At 44.8% G+C, this 20,138-nt stretch overlaps 1 protein-coding gene across 5 annotated transcripts in view; it reads right to left on the bottom strand.

The window, feature by feature from the left end:
- Positions 1-20,138, bottom strand: part of LOC126248751 (uncharacterized) — a 308,443-nt gene that overhangs the window by 105,133 nt on the left and 183,172 nt on the right. For all 5 annotated transcript variants that reach the window (XM_049950090.1, XM_049950089.1, XM_049950093.1 and 2 more), the window contains one exon: positions 9,497-9,677. The gene's annotated coding sequence lies outside the window, so the exon portion shown is untranslated. The remainder of the gene's footprint in view (positions 1-9,496; positions 9,678-20,138) is intronic.

Genomic DNA, 20,138 nt, shown 5'->3' with positions numbered 1-20,138 from the left:
GATATTTACCGGTCTGGAGTGTGGCCAACAAGCTTACAAAACACATGGGTTAATCATAACTCTTTTTTTCGATCACTGTTTTTTCTTCTTCGTAGGAAGCAGTGTGTGGACTTCTCTTATGAGGCATCGATCGTAATTTACCACTGCATACGCAACCGAAACGCATATTAATGGTCCCATCATGATGGTAAACGCAACAAAAGTCACTACATATTATATGAGAGTGTTTTTCTTAATACAATATACTTAAATAATTCTCGCTGTGCAGATAAACTTTATAATATTAGTAGTATGTCATTACTGGAATTATGCTCAGCGTTTAGAGAGATGTGTAACATAAGAATCTTTTAGAAGGCTTTTATTCATACCAGCGTCCGCTCGCTGCTTCGCGTCTTCAACAGGTGACAGACTGTTCCTATCAATCGGCTTCCTGCGACTAGAGACGCTGTAACTATTTTGTGGAAAGTACTCAGCTGCTGTTTCTTTACCGGTCGCAGAGCAGCCTATGGATGATGTGATGGAAATTCATAGGCGATGGGGAAGGAATTCGACAAGTACGCCAAACAGTCCACAGGGTGCAAATTCTCTGACGCGTTGGAATATTTCCAGTCGTCATCCAGTGTCTGCACGTTGAGCTGCGGTGCTTCTTTCTCGGGGTTAGTCGTTTCACTAACGCAGGGAGTGCTGCAGTGAAGACATTTCTCTGCCTCGTGATGACTGGGTGTTGTGTGATGTCCTTAGGTTAGTTAGGTTTAAGTAGTGTTCTAGGGGACTGATGACCATAGATGTTAAGTCCCATAGTGCTCAGAGCCCTTTGAACCATTTTTTTGAAGACACCTCTGAGCTGCTTGAAGCCTTGGGCTGGTGCAGACAGTGGCAGGAATAGAGAAGAAATGGCGCTGATTCTACTGTTACCAGGCATGTGCAGCTCTTTTTTTTTCCCTCCCCAACAGTCATTGTGAGGGTGTTGCTCACAAGTTGAATCTCGCGAACTCTGCAGCTCTCTGTAGGTCGCATTTCATGGTATAGCGCGACAGGTGTCGTGACCTCTGTAAGTCTATGACTGCGTATGTAGAAATAGTTCATTGTTGCTGCACTGCCGGCGTTACTTAGTTTTATTTGTGCGTGTCGGATTAATTACGAGTTTTATAATGATGTCGCACATTCATATTGCAAGAGTTACATAAGAGTATATTTTGTCGCTTTCTTCCCGATATGCCCAGTACGGTCCACACACACACACACACACACACACACACACACACACACACACACACACACAAGCATCAGAATTTTGCTACGTCGTCATAGTTTCCACCAATAAGAGGACTGGCTCGTTTAAACAAACCCTGGTACTATAGGGAGAGCTTTGCAAGGGTTTGTATAACGAGCTGTGGTATTTCTGCTGGGTGTTCCCATCACGCTAACTTCACCAACGTGATGGACGCACATGTGTAGATAAACTAACAATTTCCATAAACTTCTAATAATTCGCAAGGATAAAATTTAGAAACAATGTCTTGCTTTGTAACGAAATTTTTGAGTCTTCTGCCACACTCGACAATTTATTTTCTTTGCTATTTTTCCGCAATACGTTCTAATAGAAAAAAAACGACGCGTCACAAAGGAGCTATACGAATGTGATGTACATGTACAAACAAACATATGATTACAGTTTCAGAAGAATTTGATGGTTTATTCAAGACAAAGACTTTTCCAAAAAAAATGGTTCAAATGGCTCTGAGCACTATGGGACTTAACATCTATGGTCATCAGTCCCCTAGAACTTAGAACTACATAAACCTAACCAACCTAAGGACATCACACACAACACCCAGTCATCACGAGGCAGAGAAAATCCCTGACCCCGCCGGGAATCGAACCCAGGAACCCGGGCGTGGGAAGCGAGAACGCTACCGCACGACCACGAGCTGCTTTCCAAATTGAGCAGTTATATTACGTATTGGTTCACGTCTGGGTCCTGTGTAATCAGTTATTCGGCTTGGCATGGGGTGACAGAGTTGTTGGATGTCCTGAGGGAGATCGTGCCAAATTCTGTCTAACAGGTGCGTTAGAGCGTCAAAATCACGATACGGTCGGAAGGCCCTGACCTTAATGCTCCAAAAGCTGTCAACTGGGGAAAGATCTGGAGACCTTGCTGGCCAAGATAGGGCTTGGCAAACACGAAGACAAGCAGTAGCAACTGTCGCCATGTGCGAGCCGGTATTATCTTGCCCAAATGTAAGCCCAGGATTGCATGCCATGAGGGGCAACAAAACGGGGCGTAGACAAATGTCGACATACCGCTGAGCTGTAACGGTACCGCGGATGGCTGGAGGTCGTGCTATGAAATGAAATCGCACCCCAGACCATCAGTGTGGGCTGTATGGTGGACGCATAGACAGTCTGGTGTTCTACTTCTGTCCGGGCCGTCTCAAGACACGTCTTCGGCCTGGACTCTCGTTGCTTGGAGTAGAATTGTCTCCAGTGATGAGTTCCCCTTCGAAATGAGTCCCGATGACTAGTGAAGCCGTATCTGGAGACGTCCCGGACGGCGGTGGGATACCAACCTGACTGCCGTCCGCCATAGGGCGTGACAACTGGGAATGATGGTCTGGGGTGCCATTTCTTTTCATAGCAGAACCCCTTTGGTTGTCATCCGCGGTACCCTTACAGTACAGGGGTAAGTCGACGATACTCTACGCCCCGTTTTGTTGCCCTCCATGGCAAGCCATCCGGGACTTACATTACAGCAAGGCAATGCCAGGCCGCACACTGCGACAGTTTCTACTGCCTATCTTTGTGCTTGCCAAACCCTTCATTGGCCAGCAAGGTCACCGGATCTCTCCACAACTGAGAACGTTTGGAGCATTATGACCAGGGCCCTCGAACCATCTCCGGACTTTCACGATATAACGCACCCATACGACAGAATTTGGCAGGATACCCTCAGGAGGACATCCAACAACTCTGTCAGTCAATGCCAAGTCGAATAACTCCTCGCATAAGAGCCAGTGGTGGAGCAACGCGTTACTGACTCGCTCTTTCTCTTAAATAATTCATTCAATTTTTTTGAAATTGTAATCAGTTTTTTGTCTATACATGTACATCGCACTTATCGATTTCCGTCCCATTCCGACAATTACTTCGCGGTGTGTGTGTGTTTGTGTTTTTTTTTATTTTTTTCTTAGAGTACATTTCGTGACGATATTAATTTAGCTGTACACTCATTGTCATAGCTGTCACAGTGTTTTACACCATAAATTACATTAACATTAACAGACATTTTGTATAATGTTATGCCGTCATTGTTTCTATCAACTCGTTCGGTTTTAAAGTATGTATTAGGACCCCCCCCCCCCACACACACACACACACACTAGTGATGAAGTGGTGGCTTAGCTGTGATAAATAATGCGGGCACATGCTGCATTGTGATTGGCAGAGAGCGTCATGACGTCGATAGCAATGGGATGGAACACAGGTAACGCAATAAAATACGTGAAATTTTAGAAAAATACGTAAGATTGTAATACGAAAAACTGTGGAAAATATGGAAAAATACGTAAAACTGGGGAAAATGTGGAAGAATGAGAGTTCTCAGATATCAGCCTGGGTGTGGTCTCTACTGGTACCTCGAAAGACGAAAATCACACATTATTAATTTGTTACTAACAAACGCAGTCTGATCCTCGCCCTATGATGTCCACCTCCAGAGTGCACCCCACCCGCTCAAATGCCCCAGTTATAAAACACGAAGATCGGGAGGGGTGCTTCAATCCAATCTGTTCAGGGTGAGGGGGGTGTAGGGGGAAGGGAGGTGGTCGGCGTTCCTCTGGGTGACCTAGATCAATTCCCAGTGTTTTCCTGGGGGGGGGGGGGGGGGGCGTGACCTTGATTGTCACCCAAGTGTGTAACCTGACACCAGGCGTGGGTATCTGTGATCAGTGTTTGAACCAACCATAATCTTATTGTACGGAATCGGGTTTCACGTTCTCCCTTCAACACCACCAAACCAACACGCACTCATCACAGTCACCTACAACGGGCACACATACTTTCGATGCATCACATACACTCCGCGAAGGAAAGGTCCCATTGTGCGAGCGAAAGGATACTCTTTCCAATTGAGCGGCTGAGCAACACCTGGAGCGAGTCGCAACTAATAATGCCATATGACTAGCGACACCCAAAAAGTATATATACTTGTTGGCATCAAGTATTTTTATCTCGATAACGATGGTTGCTTACTTGATGCTTTTAAACTGATACTTTTACTCACATCAGTACTTTAAAGCAGGTATCGTATCGAATGAGCTTAGTAACAATTTATTATAAATTTTAATTATCTACGCAAAATTTTGGACGCACAATTAAGTTCCAGTACTTTCGACAACTGAACGGGCCAGCAGCAACGGGCCAACAATCGCATCACAAAGTTCCGTTCGCAGGTCAACTTGGTATCTCCAATGTTTTCCGAAAGGACTTAATTGTATCTTTTTAAATTATTGTTTAAAACTGAAAGTGCAAGAGTTACTGAGTCAGCAGGCAAAATGGCGGCTACCATAAGTGAAACTTGACGTTATTTCGATAAACTGGGTAATAATGAAGTAGCCGGCTTTAGTGGCCGAGCGGTTCTAGGAGCTTCAGTCTGGAACCGCGCGACCGCTACGGTCGCAGGTTCGAATCCTGCCTCGGGCATGGATTTGTGTGATGTCCTTAGGTTAGTTAGGTTTAAGTAGGTCTAAGTTCTAGGGGACTGATGACCTCAGATGTTAAGTCCTATAGTGCTCAGAGCCATTTGAACCATTTGAATAATGAAGTGATGTGAAAATCTGTTTAAAAAAGTTTGAAGTCTTCGGGAAATTCTTCAAATATGAAGAAGCCTTTAAGAACCCCCGCCCCCTCCTACCACAACAGCAGCGTAAAATTATTTGCTTGGCAAAATAACAACAGACTGAATACAGCTTTACATATATGTTAGTGTAAATAAAAGTCGTCGCGAATGGAAGAAGGGTGTGAATCAAAAAATGTAGCTTGAGATAATCATTTTTATCACAGACTAGCGACCCGTCCCGACTTCGCACGGTTAGCACTAAGTATATACCGCCGAACTTGTCTTTTAGATACACTATCGGATCAAGTGCCCGGACACCCCTATGCAATGAGGAATTGACCACTAGATGCCACGACAAGCGGGATCGACAACACAAAAGCTGTGATGTGTTTAGTGGAGAAGTAACAGCATAATGGGTCCGTCAGGAGAGCTCAATGATTTGGAACGTAGACTAGTCATTGAATGTCACCTAAGCAACAAACCCTCAGGGCATTACAGTCCTCTAAAGCTCCCAAAGTCGAATGTTGGGATGACCTGGCAGACATCACGCACTGGCGGGCAGGGACCGTCGATCACTGCTAAGGGTGGTTGTAAAAAGTCGCATGAAATCAGCGAAAATAATCACTCTTGAGTTAAAAAGCGCTCCGAGCAGTCCAGCTAGCACAGGGACTGTGCGTGGGGGATTAAAGAGAACGTGGTACAATGAACAGGTACCTCTTCATAAGCCACACTTTTCTGCAGTCAGTGCTAAGAGGCGCTTGAGGTAGTGCAAAGAGCGATGCCACTGGACAGTAGATGACAGGAAACGAGTGACTGGGAGTGATAAATCATACCGTACTTACGGCATTTCGATGGAAGGTTCTGGGTTCGGCGAATGCCTGGAGAACGTTACTAGCCATCATGTCTGGTCCGTGTAATGAAGTACGGAGGACGCGGTGTTACGTTATGGGGGTGTTTTCCGTGGTTAGAATGTGGTCCCCTTATTACGCTTAAGAAAGCGATAAACGTGGATGGATATGAACGTATTTTACAGCATTGTATACTGCCTACAGTAGAGGTACAGCTGGGCGACGATGAATGTTTGTATAAGCGTGACAATACATCCTGCCATAAAGCAGCATCTGTGGAAAATAACATTCCCGAAATGGACTGGCCAGCCCAGAAACCCGATCTTAACCCAACTGAACACTTTTGGGATGAGGCAAAGTGTCGTCTTTGCTCCAGACCCCAGCGTCCAATAACACTAGCTTCTTTGGTTTTGACTCGTGAGAAAGAATGGACTGCCATTCCTGCACAGAAATTCAGATACCTCATTGAAAGTGCCGCAATAGAGTTAAAGCCGTCGTAAAGGCAAAGGGTGGACACATCCCATATTACAATGAAATGAATACCCCTAGCTGCTTACAGGCGTTGATATAAGTCAATGGGGACAGCTGAAAATGTGTGCCTCGAGCGGGACTCGAACCCGGGATCTCCTGCTTACATGACAGACGTTCTATCCATCTGAGCCACCGAGGACACAGAAGAATAGTGCGAGTGCAGGGACTTATCTCTGGCACGCCTCCCGTGAGACCCACATTCGTTACTTATTGTCCTGCACTATATTCATAGTGCCCCTGCCCATTATACTCATTACTCGCGGCTTTACTTCAGATTAGCGTAGGAGTTCGGGCACTGTTTGTGCATCCGCACAGAGGAAGATGGTCAAACGGCCGGTGAGCCTTAACAGATACCATCTTACCATCTTCATATACGAGGGCAGTTCAATAAGTAATGCAACACATTTTTTTTCTGAAACAGGGGTTGTTTTATTCAGCATTGAAATACACCAGGTTATTCCCCAATCTTTTAGCTACACAACACTATTTTTCAACGTAATCTCCACTCAATGCTACGGCCTTACGCCACCTTGAAATGAGGGCCTGTATGCCTGCACGGTACCATTCCACTGGTCGATGTCGGAGCCAACGTCGTACTGCATCAATAACTTCTTCATCATCCGCGTAGTGCCTCCCACGGATTGCGTCCTTCATTGGGCCAAACATATGGAAATCCGACGGTGCGAGATCGGGGCTGTAGGCTGCATGAGGAAGAACAGTCCACTGAAGTTTTGTGAGCTCCTCTCGGGTGCGAAGACTTGTGTGAGGTCTTGCGTTGTCATGAAGAAGGAGAAGTTCGTTCAGATTTTTGTGCCTACGAACACGCTGAAGTCGTTTCTTCAATTTCTGAAGAGTAGCACAATACACTTCAGAGTTGATCGTTTGACCATGGGGAAGGACATCGAACAGAATAACCCCTTCAGCGTCCCAGAAGACTGTAACCATGACTTTACCGGCTGAGGGTATGGCTTTAAACTTTTTCTTGGTAGGGGAGTGGGTGTGGCGCCACTCCATTGATTGCCGTTTTGTTTCAGGTTCGAAGTGATGAACACATGTTTCATCGCCTGTAACAATCTTTGACAAGAAATTGTCACCCTCAGCCACATGACGAGCAAGCAATTCCGCACAGATGGTTCTCCTTTGCTCTTTATGGTGTTCGGTTAGACAACGAGGGACCCAGCGGGAACAAACCTTTGAATATCCCAACTGGTGAACAATTGTGACAGCACTACCAACAGAGATGTCAAGTTGAGCACTGAGTTGTTTGATGGTGATCCGTCGATCATCTCGAACGAGTGTGTTCGCACGCTCCGCCATTGCAGGAGTCACAGCTGTGCACGGCCGGCCCGCACGCGGGAGATCAGACAGTCTTGCTTGACCTTGCGGCGATGATGACACACGCTTTGCCCAACGACTCACCGTGCTTTTGTCCACTGCCAGATCACCGTAGACATTCTGCAAGCGCCTATGAATATCTGAGATGCCCTGGTTTTCCGCCAAAAGAAACTCGATCACTGCCCGTTGTTTGCAACGCACATCCGTTACAGACGCCATTTTAACAGCTCTGTACAGCGCTGCCACCTGTCGGAAGTCAATGAAACTATACGAGACGAAGCGGGAATGTTTGAAAATATTCCACAAGAAATTTCCGGTTTTTTTCAACCAAAATTGGCCGAGAAAAAAAATGTGTTGCATTACTTATTGAACTGCCCTCGTATATTGAGTTAAGGTTCACCGGCCATTTGACCATCTTCTTATGTGCGGATGCACAAACAGTGCGCGAACTCTTACGGGATTCGGCAGTAAAGCCGCGAGTAATGAGTATAATGGGGCGAGTAATGAGTATAATGGGCACGGGCACTATGAATATAGTGCGGGCAATAAGTTGCGAATGGGGGCCTCACGGGAGGCGTGCCAGAGATAAATCCCTGCACTCGCACTATTCCTCTGTGTCTCAGATGGATCCGCCGGCACTGTAGCTCAGTGTGTTCGGTCAGAGGGTTAACTGACCTCTGTAATAAGAAACTGAGTTAATGGATCAACGACGAACTGAAACGGGTGTCTTGCGACGTCCGCTCCGAGCAGATACAACGAACCAAAGCGAAGAAAATGAGATAAAAAAATGGATAGTATCTGCCATGTAAGCAGGAGATCCTGGGTTCGAGTCCCGGTCGGGGCACACATTTTCAACTGTCCCCGTTGACTTATATCTACGCCTGTAAGCAGCTAGGGGTATTCATTTCATTGTAATTTCATTCTAACGAGCTGCATGGTCACCGATGGTATCTGTTCTTTCGGACATACATACCTCCCATATTATTATTGTCCACTAATAGGTGTCATACTTTTAAGCAGGTATTGAATTCGTTAGTACAAATGCATGTAGTTATTGATGGAAGAAGGTTGTAACTCATAAAATATAGGTCTGAGTAATCTTTCACTAAAGAAAAGTATGGATACCTAAAGGTATGAGTATGCTACTATTCACGACTTAAGTATCGATAGTTTTCATTTAACACAGTGTCTCTACATACGACTTTTAATGCGTATAGTTCTAATATCTCTTCAGCCGCAATCACTAACGTACACTTATTCAGTGGTGCCAGACACAGAGCTAATATATTCGAATCTAGGTGGTGTAATAAACTGTCGTTGCCAGTTGCAAGAAAGAAGATGGGTGGTGGCGTACATTTCCTAATCACCAAACTGAACGTAGTAGTTCATGCAGAGAAGACATGTGACCTTGCTGATAAAGTTCCCTCCGTCAAATTGGGACGTTATACTGGACGTCTCCCTTGGCACTATGCTAGAGAAGTAGCCTTTATGCAAACAGTGGGCTTCACCCTCACCCTACTTTCATTTCTACATTCACCCACAGGAACATAAACACAAGTCTATACACGTGCCCTCAGCGCAGTTACACTACATTGGTAGACACTTGACAAGGCACGCTGATGGTAAACTTGCCCTCACGAGCGTCCAAAAAAAGTAGCGTTTGGCGTTCTGTTCACAACTAATGACTAGGTACGAATAGTCCTAATTCCTCTAATCGAAAGCTTTGATCATCGCAGGAGCTTAAAGATAATTCAAGCGTTTATTCTTATTTGGCCGCAAACCAAGATTTAAATAATGAAACAATTTTTCACTGGTAAAAATTGAAATTCCTAATTATTATTGTGTTCAGTTTCTTATTTTTAAACAAGCAGATTAACGACAAAACTGTTCATTGCATAGGAAGGGCTTGCACACAAAATGCTAACTACAAGTCTATGTTACTCACGTTCCTATTCTGTACCAGCTCTAGGACTCCACAGCGATCACGGTGGCCATCAGAGGAAGTTCAGAAACACCACTTACACCCGACTCGCAACCGACCCCGGGCCGTCACAGACAAGCTTTCGCTTGTCTCCACCATAGCACCCTTCGATCGACGGAACTCAGCGCGGAAATTCCGTAACGATCTGTAACACACAAAAATGGCACACAAAACGTTACGTTACGGTACCAACAGAAATTCACAAATGCACAAATACCAGAGCACGTAATGGCATGGTTCAGTGTGAAATACATAAAAAAAACTCAACTACTGATCGTAAGACGTAGTTCGATGAAGAAGGGGAGGGAGGGGGAGAGGGTGGGAGGGAGAGAGGAGGGAGGAGAGGGAGAGAGAGAGAGAGAGAGAGAGAGAGATCAGACGGTTGTTGACCACTTGTCCGGGAAAGGCAAAGGTTCCCAGTTCGCGTCCCGATCAGACATATAGTTTTAACCTGCCAGGAAGTTTAGAATCAGAGCACTCTCCACTGCAGAATGAAAATTTATTCTGTTATAATTCTTGTTTAATTTATTGGTTAGTAGAAGCAGTCGATATGTTCAGCAAGAGCAGTCTACTGAATAACTGCGACACAAAAGACTGGGATTACATGATGCCTCCATGTTTGTATTTTGTTGATTTATAGGCGTTGGACTAAATTAAAGTTAGCGCAGAGTGTCTCCTGAAGTTACAAGCGGATTTAAAGTTCACGAGACATCACACACATCCATGCCTGAGGCAGGATTCGAACCTGCGACCGGGGCGGTCGCGCGGTTCCAGACTGTAGCGCCTAGAACCGCTCAGCCACTCCGGCCGGCTGACACGAGAAAAGAAGCAAGCTTGAAATTTTGAAATATGATCTTCAAAGCTTAACCTCCCGTGGCGCTCACGGTCATGACAATTACAGACAGTAATGAAATCGTCTGTCACCTTGTTTTAAAAAAATGGATCAGAAATTCGCCTTAAGAAACGACGGAAAAGAATATTCTGTGTGATCGGAGATGGGTTTGATACCCCCCCTTCCTAATCCAAGTCTGTTGTCTCAAACAGTGCAACATCGCGTTCGGTGCCATTGATTGTTGGATTTTCTGTATCCTGTACGTAATCCGTGTGTGATCAGATCTATGGTGTGTATGCCACATATTCAACGAGAGGACCGTGGATAGCTTAGCTACGAGCAATGGCACTCAGTCTTTTTCGCTGGAAAATCTCGATTTTCTGTAAACAGTAATTATTAATGTACAATGAAACGCTGAGAATTACTGACGTGTTACCGTCCATTGATCGTCATTGAAAAGGACCGACACGGAAGCAGATTGCTCACATTTAACAGGTCGCATGGCCAGTTTCTTTTTATTATTATTTATTTTTATTGCAAATATTAATAAGAGTTCTCTCACTTTACCCTAATGCTCGACAATCGGCGAATGCCGACATGGAAATTGGCTATCACGGGGAGTCACCTTAACTCATTTGTATCTCCACGCTGCCAGCTACCATCATCCTTCACAGCGTGAATGGGTGCTAAGTACACTGGTCCACATGACCCGCGCGGCAGGACGTGTTAAAGAAGAACGGATACGGGGGCAGAGACATTCGGCGTGCTTTCAGGTAGAAGGTACAGATCCAACAAATAGACTACGACCAAGAGGACAATGGCGTATCTGCCGTACACCGGAAAAGAATCGATCAAAATCGACAAAATCTCGGCTCGTCGTAACATCAGTGGCGTTTGCTGTTTGCGGCTCCGTAGACCAAGTGTCTACCGTATATCATGCAAATGCGTTAAGGCGTACATCGGGCACACACCAAACTGATGTAACCAACAAAATTTGCGGTTGGGGAACACCGGGTAGCTACGAGGGACGCAAAGAAATAAGACCAAACGGAACTGATGAGCCAGACTTCGCAGTTTTGTGATTATGTTCTGAAGGAGGCTTTTTAAATACGAGTGGTCGATGGCCAGATCGATACAGACATCGTCTTCACTCTCAGTTGGACCCAGTGCTTTGCCAACTGAAGTCACAACGGCTGCCGAGGGTGACTTACACGCTCGACGGAGGCGGCAGAAGCACTGAGTGAGCGGAGTTCGCGCCCAACATTCGGCGATCGCCTCCTTCCATCACTCCGATAGACGCGGCGGGCGGCTAGGTAGTTAGGGTAAGCGCGGGGAGCGATAGGAGTATGAAGGCACGATGTATCAAAGATAAACAACTACGCCAACCCCACCCTATGTGTGACTTTACAAACAAAATCAAATAATAAGCAAATTAGCAACAGCCTATCGAAACGGACGATATGTAATCTGGTTTCTAGCATATTCACAAAAGACAGACACCTAAATAAACGGAAAAAACAACAACCGATATCCATCTCGATTGAGGTTTTCACAGGTGGTTTCCCAAAACTGTAAGGTAAATACCGGAATGTAGAATTCCACAAGGTAAAAGAATTATAAATAAAGGCACGAGACAAAGTAGTGCACGCCAGGAAACATCCCAATATGAAAAAGAAACTATGCCCCAACAGAATAAAACACACAACTCCAGGCTGATACTGGCATTCACGCCCTAAACAGCCACCACCACACATGATGGTGTGGCATCCTCTACACGCTTTACCTGAAGAAGACGATAAAGTACGCTATCGAAATAACGTGCTTCTCAAACGACTGGACACCCGAGAGCATAAAAAATAGCTGCTTTCACATCACAGTAAATAAAGGAACTGCAGCGCTAACCGAGCAATAAAAACTATGCCCCTTAGCATATTGACATTTGTTGAAACACTTTTACACTACATTACGAAATATCAGTGGGTCCGGGGTTCGAGCCCCAGGTAGTTCCCGAACTTTATGTCCCCATCGCTTCTTTCAAATATGGCTGCGATTTATTAATGTAAAAAAAGCGAAATTTTAACGTGTTTCGGAAACCACGTTAAACTGCAAGGCCCTTACCAGTGGGTGTGTGGGTCAATTCAGTGTGTTCAGATGTATGTGAGTTCCTAAGGGACGAAACTGCTGAGGTCATCGGTCTCTAGGCTTACACACTACTTAACCTAACTTGTGCTAAGAACAACACACACACACCCATGCCCGAGGGAGGACTCGAACCTCCGGCGGGAGGGGCTGCGCAGTCAGTTCAAATGGCTCTGAGCACTATGCGACTTAACTTCTGAGGTCATCAGTCGCCTAGAACTTAGAACTAATTAAACCTAACTAACCGAAGGACATCACACACATCCATGCCCGAGGCAGGATTCGAACCTGCGACCGTAGCGGTCGCTCGGCTCCAGACTGTAGCGCCTAGAACCGCACGGCCACTCCGGCCGGCGCGCAGTCAGTGACAGGCGCCTCTAACCGCGGGCCACTCCGCGCGGCCTTCAATTCAGTGTGTTGAAAAAGACAAGAAAATACCTAACATGATCAAGCCTAGGAAACCAATGAGTCGTTCAAATTAGCCTTCATTTTGATTACAGGTTTAAATTCTTGCTTATGCCACCTGTCGGTTTAAATTCCAAAATTTACGTTTATTTGTATCTGCCGGCCACGACAGAGTTTCCTGTGGTAGTCAGCGGCGTTGTATGTTGTGACGAATACAGGGACATATTCGGTAGAATTTCGGTTATCATTAATATCAAGATAATTGCGATAAACCGTAAAAGGGTCTGTCATGGGTAGTACGCGAAAGATCGTGCACGCATAAACGGAAACTAACCACTGTTTCTTTCGGATCAGTTGTTCGCAAGATACCATAAGCCCAGAAAATGAGAAACACACAAAAAGTGTTAATCACAACAAAATTTAACAAAAGTTTATGTTATCATATAGGGCTTCAAACTGTTCACGAACAGCATAGCAGTCACGTGAATCAACATAGTAGACTACCTTCAGTGTGTAGCGGCTTTATTATTTTCGTTTGGATAGGGACGTATAACTCCCAACGCAGCACATGTTCTGTGCAGGAATTCGTAAAACCACTACTATTGGCCCATACTGTAACCAGAGATCATAGTTAGGTTACACATGTGAAGCAGTATATTGCCTGCGAATAAGACACTCATTCTGACACGTGTATGTTTAGATTTACGAGCTCGCTGTCTACTTACTGTCCAATCGTGGAAACAAAAATGTTATTGCAGCATTTCGGTACGCAATGTAAAGCAGGTAAAATCTGCATGGAAATGTAAGCTGTAAAGATCTTACCTTTTAGAGCAGCAAGTTTCTGCATCTTTTTCAGGTTTTAAGTGTCAGAGTGTAGTATTAAATTTTTTACGTTAATGACTAAATGATAAAACGAAAGTGGTGTCGTGCACAAATATTTGATGAAATCTATTTTTTCTTTTTTTGACAACATAATAATAGTTCGCAACTTTTTTATAATTTTTAAAAACTAATAAAATAAAATGACACATCCAATGTCACTCTCGCGTAAAGCGTAAAAGCATAAATACATGCCTTCAACTACTACTTGCTACGTTGATACACAGCGCCTGTATAGTTTTCAAAGATGGTAGAGAAGAAAAATGACGTGGTCAAAACAACCTGGATTTACTGTAACTGACAACTGCCACTAAAGCTTATATTCATATATAAATACTAAGGAACCTGGCAATGCTTAGCAATTGCGAAATACATATGGGAATTGATTATACATCCTAATCGCCTTCCCCTCCCTGTCCATCTCCTCCTCTTCCTCCTCTCTGTCCATTACCTCCACCTTCCTAACTCACTCCATCCCCTCCTCTTCCCTCTGCCTGTCCATCTCTTCCTTCCTTTCTCTATGTCCATTTTCTCCTCCCCTCTTCGCCCATCTCCTTTTCCCCCTCCCTCTGACCTAGAGCCTTGCTTATTGTTATTGCAAACGAAATCTTTATTGGGAATTGAAGTGGCTTAAAATGAATGGTTAAATCTGGTGGGATCATTGGTATATGGGGTTTGAGAGAGACTCTCCAACTGCTTGCTGTGACGAGTATGTATGGGAGAGACAATTTTTCTTATGTTTTTAATATCTTGAATTATACTTAAAACTGACTGCGCGGAAGAAAACTAAACTGGGAGAAAGAAAATGAAACCACACATTTCTATGCACAGCACAGGATTTTCTTTCTCGTAGTCGGTTTTAACAGAAAACCTGTACACATTTGTTTAGAAAATATGTAGCTACATTCGTCTGAATGTTTATTATAGCAGCGTGTAAAAAATTCGAAGTAAATCCGTCACCAACTTTTCGAAATTGTTTGGTGACAACGTTCCCGTTAGATACCCTACGTCCGTCCAAATGTTTATTAGAGTAACATGTAAGAATTCGAGATTTTTGGTAACATGTTTCCCCTTAATTTATTATATACATGTTTATATACAATATACACACATCAAAAAATGTTGGTTGCGTGACGTCCGGAACCTGTACAGAAAATTGGAACTTAAACATCATTTCCGCCCTTTTTATTGCTCATGAAAACCACACATTGCATGTTGTATCACTATACAGCGAGACCTTCAGAGGCGGTGGTCCAGATTGCTTTACACACTGGTACCTATAATACGCAGTAGCACGTCTATATTGCCTATATTTGTCGTGGCATACTATCCACAAGTTCATGAAGGCACTGCTGGTCCACATTGTCCAACTCCTCAACGGCGATTCGGTGTAGATCCCTCAGCGTGGTTGGTGGGTCACGTCGTCCATAAACAGCACTTTTCAATCTACCCCAGGCATGTTCGATAGTGTTCACGTCTGGAGAACATGCTGGCCACTCCAGTCGAGCCATGTCGTTATCCTGAAGGAAGTCATTCACAAGATGTGCACGATGGGGGCGCGAATTGTCGTCCATTAAGACGAAAGCCTCGGCGACTTCAGTGACCACCAGCGGTGTACGTCGGCCCCACATAATGCCACCCCAAAACAGCAGGGAACCTCCACCTTGCTGCACTCGCTGGACAGAGTGTCTAAGGCGTTCAGCCTGACCGGGTAGCCTCTAAACCCGTCTCCGACGATTGCCTGATTGAAGGCATATGCGGCACTCATCGATGAAGTGAACGTGATGCCAATCCTGAGCGGTCCATTCGGCATGTTGTTGGGCCCATCTGTAACGCGCTGCATGGTGTCGTGGTTGCAAAGATGGACATAGGGAGTGAAGTTGCCCATCATGCAGCTTACTGCATACAGTTGAGTCGTAACACGACGTCATGTGGCCGCATGAAAAGCATTATTCAACGTGGTGGCGTTCCTGTCAGGGTTCCTCCGAACCATAATCCGTAGGTAGCGGTCATCCACTGCAGTAGTAGCCCTTGGGCGGCCTGAGCGAGGCATGTCACCGACATTCCTCTCTCTCTGTATCTCCTCCATCTCTGATCGATATTGCTATGGTTCACTCCGAGACGCCGGGACACTTCCCTTGTTGAGAGCCCTTCCTGGCACAAAGTAACAATGCGGACATGGTTGAACTACGGTGTTGACTGTCTAGGCATGGTTGAACTACAGACAACACGAGCTGTGTATCTCCTTCCTGGTGGAATGACTGGAACTGATCGGCTGTCGGACCCCGTCCATCTAATAAGCGCTTCTCATGCATGGTTGTTAACATCTTTGGGCGGGTTTAGTGACATCTCTGAGCAGTCAAAGGGACTGTGTCTGTGATACAGTATCAACATTCAACGTTTATCTTCAGGAGTTCTGGGAACCGGGGTGATGCAAAACTTTTTTTGATGTATGTATATTAAAAAAGCATGTAGCCTAAGCCCGTCCAAACGTTTATTAGAGTATCGTGTAAAAATTTGAAGTAAATCGATCAAGAACTTTACGAGACATTTGTTAACAACGTTAAACGGCGACTTGTCTTCATATAGTAGTATGGTAGAGATGACCGTTGAACTTAAAACCACTACGAATCAAAAGTACAGAAACTGTGCGAAACTGCGCAACGAGAACATGGTGTGTCCTTTAACTTGAGAAAAAGGATCCAATATCATCTAGAATTTGCACCATTTTACAAATCTTGATAGCCGGACATAGATTTAAAATCTCGTCACCACGACATGGTCTTACGACTGCACAATCGCGCTCAGCGAGAGGAGACAGAGAACCTCAGCTGTGATGGCTTCTGCAAAGGAGACTATTACGACACTAGGTCTACATCGCTGGAAGCTTGAGGAGAACTATAAGCTCCTCAACAGGAATCAACAAGGATTCCGCAAATAGCGATCAGATGATATTCAGCTCAATTTACTCAGCGGGCCTTAGATAACGGCTCCCAGGTTAATGCCGCGTTCTTTGACATCCAACAGCGTTCGATAAAGTTCCACTCTTAGAGAGCAAAATATAAGCTTACGAAGTATCGGACTAGCGTTTTGACTGGATTCTGGACTTTCTGACAGACAGAACTCAACAGTAGTTCTCGGCGGAGCGATATCGTCAAATTTGTAAGGAACTACCGGAGCAGCATAATCGACTGTTATACGACCGGCACTGTTCACGATATTTGTAAATGCTCCATTGGTATACGCTACAAGAGAGGCTTTTGCGTATCTCGTTGTGATTTACTGTTAAAACTCTGAGAGCGCACTTTCCTAGAAGAGTCAACCAACGCATTGCTTCTCCTGAAGAATGTAATAAAATGACGACGACTGGCAACTCAGAAAACGTTGAGCTCACACTGAGACATTCCGATAGTTTTTCTTCTCCTGTTCCATTCGCGAACGGAACAGGAAGTGCAGAAAATGACAGTGGTCTCAGAAGTACTCTCCTTCACACACCGTAAGATTTCTTGAGTCGTATACAGTGTGCCCCAGGAAGAATGGTCAATATTCACAGACACGAAAAAAAAACGATCGTTCTACGCAAAAAAGTCTAGTAAACATGGATTTTTCTAAAATGCATCCCGTCAGAGCTATGAGCACTTCTTTATCTTCGATACTGTGAAACAAATCACTATTGGAAGCTCTTTGCTTTCCATACTGAGAGAGGTGGTAGTATGGACCAAAACAAGAAAAAATTGTCCGTTAAACGTATGGCTCTGATAATGCATACCTTAAGAGCTATAAGCACTTGGTCATCTTCGCTATTGTGAAACACATCTCTTCCACTGAACAAGTCCTCGTATCTCCTAAGGTACGAATTTTAGAGCCCATGTTTACTATGCCTTTTCTGTTCCGAATGATCGTTCCTGCCCCCGAATATTAACCATTCCTTCTGGGACACACTGTACATGCAGAGGAAGATGCAGATTTGTGGAAACCCGTATACTGTCGTAAGAGGAATATCATGAATTTTCAACTTACTGTTCTTTTTTACAACTCGTCTTTAGATCCCTCTCAACCCCATTAGTAATTGTATTAACTGTAGCCGTCACAATCGCCTATTATTTACATACAAGTTACTGAGTCCAGCCGAATTCCGTCTCCGAATCTGACACACTAACAAAGAATTACAGCCTGACTGACAATCTTGCAAGAGAAGACAGCTGTCAGACAGCGATTCATTAGAGGAACTATGGACGAGGTAGCCTTCAAAATTCCAGTTCGACCGGTACCTTTACCAGATAGGCATGATAGAGGAAACAGAGACGATCCGAAGAACAGCACCGCGTTTTCTCAGTGGTTCGTTCAGTAAGCGCGAAAACTTCACGGCTATGAAAACCCAAAGTCACAGAAACTACAAGAGCGGACTGCGCATCACGGTACGATTTTCTGTTAAAATACTGAGAGCGGAAGTACCTACAGCAGTTAACAAACGTATTACTTGCTCCTAAATACACTCATAGGCCAAAACCAGAGGTTACACATTCCGCTTTTAATCTTCCCATGCTTGCCTGTTAGCTAGGCAGGCAAGCTGCCGCCATCAGCAGAACAGGCAGGCTGCTTTACTCTCATCAAAGCCAAGCTATGTCCAGACCAAACAGGCTACAGGAGCCTTGCTTGCCTGCCCGTCTTCCCGCTGTGCTACACTACGTAGCAGTTCAGCCTGTCTGCTTTCACTGTAATGTTGTGAGTAGAGTTCGGAAGTTGTTGAAAATACCTGAGTATCACAAGGGGAGGCTCAGTGAAATATATGTTCATTTTAGATCATTTACGGTGATTTTTATTTGTTCTTTTTCTCCTTTTCGGCTTATTTTGGGCTTATTTATTTATTTCGGTATGAAAGGTTCTCTCTGCAGCTTCACCCTCTTTCGACAAACACTGGCTACATCTACATGGTTGCTCTGCAATTCACACTTAAATGCCTGGCAGAGGGTTCATCGAACCATTTTCATACCACCTCTCTACTATTCCACTCTAGAATGGCGCGTGGGAAAAATGAACACCTAAATCTTTCCGTTCGAGCTCTGATTTCTCTTATTTCATTATGATAATCATTTCTCCCTACGTAGGTGGGTGTCAACAAAATATTTTCGCATTCGGAAGAGAAAGATGGTGACCGAAATTTCGTAAATAGATCTCGCCGCAAAGAAAACCGCCTTTGTTTCAGTGACTGCCACCCCAAATCGCGTATCATATCAGACACTCTCACCCCTATTGTGCGACAACAGGAAACGGGCTGCCCTTCTTTGCACTTTTTCGATGTCCTCCGTCAATCCTCTGTCTCACAGATGCTGACTTATGACTGGGTACTTTGCAATGATGATAATGTTGATCATCGTCCCCGAACTGTATGCTGTACGCAATACATAAAGCTGTAAGATGTGTTCATCTCCTTCCCCATTTACAATTTTCTTAAGCGCAGTAAGGCGACCACACCGTCATCTTGGGGAAAAAAGAAACACACACCGCAACACGTAACACTACCTTCTCCTTCGCTGTTGGCACCGCACACGATGGCAGTTAACGTTCTCCAGGTATTAGCCGAAACCAAACCCTTAAATCCGATTGCCAAAGGGTAGAGCGTGATTCATGAATACAAATCACTCATCCTCTGTCGACTGGCGTCTTTCTCTACGCCCCTCAAGCGTCGCTTAGCACTGACTACAGAAATATGAGGCTTATAAGGGCCTGCTCGACCATACACAATCACAATCACTGCGGGCAGCGCTCTGGGACTCACATGTGATTCCTTCTGATCATTTCATGAGATTTTTTACAAAAACCCTCTGCAATGCTCGACATCACCTGTCCTTCAGTACACGAGGGCAGCCTATTCTTGGTTTAGCTGTGGTTGTTCCTTCGCGTTCACACATCACAATCACGTCACCAGCCGTCGACTTGGGGTGATGTAGAAGCCTTGAAGTGTCCACGATTTTCGAAGGAACTATGCCAACGTTTGCCTTAGATTTAGCTAAACTATAGAATGCGAGTGCAGTGACTTAGTACTGCAATACTTCGATCTGTACCACACATTTGACAGAGGTTACGGGCATCGCCAAAAAAATTAAACTGAGATAGCCGAGTGGGGATTTGAAACCCGTTCTGCCACGAACACAAGTCCAGTCTCTTTACCGAGGTACATTGTACGCATTTGACATCCACCACGTTTTAACCTGACCGGTTCTTGGAAATACTGTGATGAATGACTCTTCGATCAGTTCAATTTCCAGTAATTACTGAACAATGCTGCACATCAAACGTCGCGTGTTAATATTTTGTTGGTGACGATGTCACAAAGCAGCATATCTGACG

The sequence above is a fragment of the Schistocerca nitens genome, chromosome 3 (genome assembly GCF_023898315.1).
Source record: "Schistocerca nitens isolate TAMUIC-IGC-003100 chromosome 3, iqSchNite1.1, whole genome shotgun sequence".
In the NCBI taxonomy this organism is placed as follows: domain Eukaryota; kingdom Metazoa; phylum Arthropoda; class Insecta; order Orthoptera; family Acrididae; genus Schistocerca; species Schistocerca nitens.
Note: the sequence above shows the minus strand (reverse complement) of the source record. Positions and strands in the feature narration are given on the sequence as shown.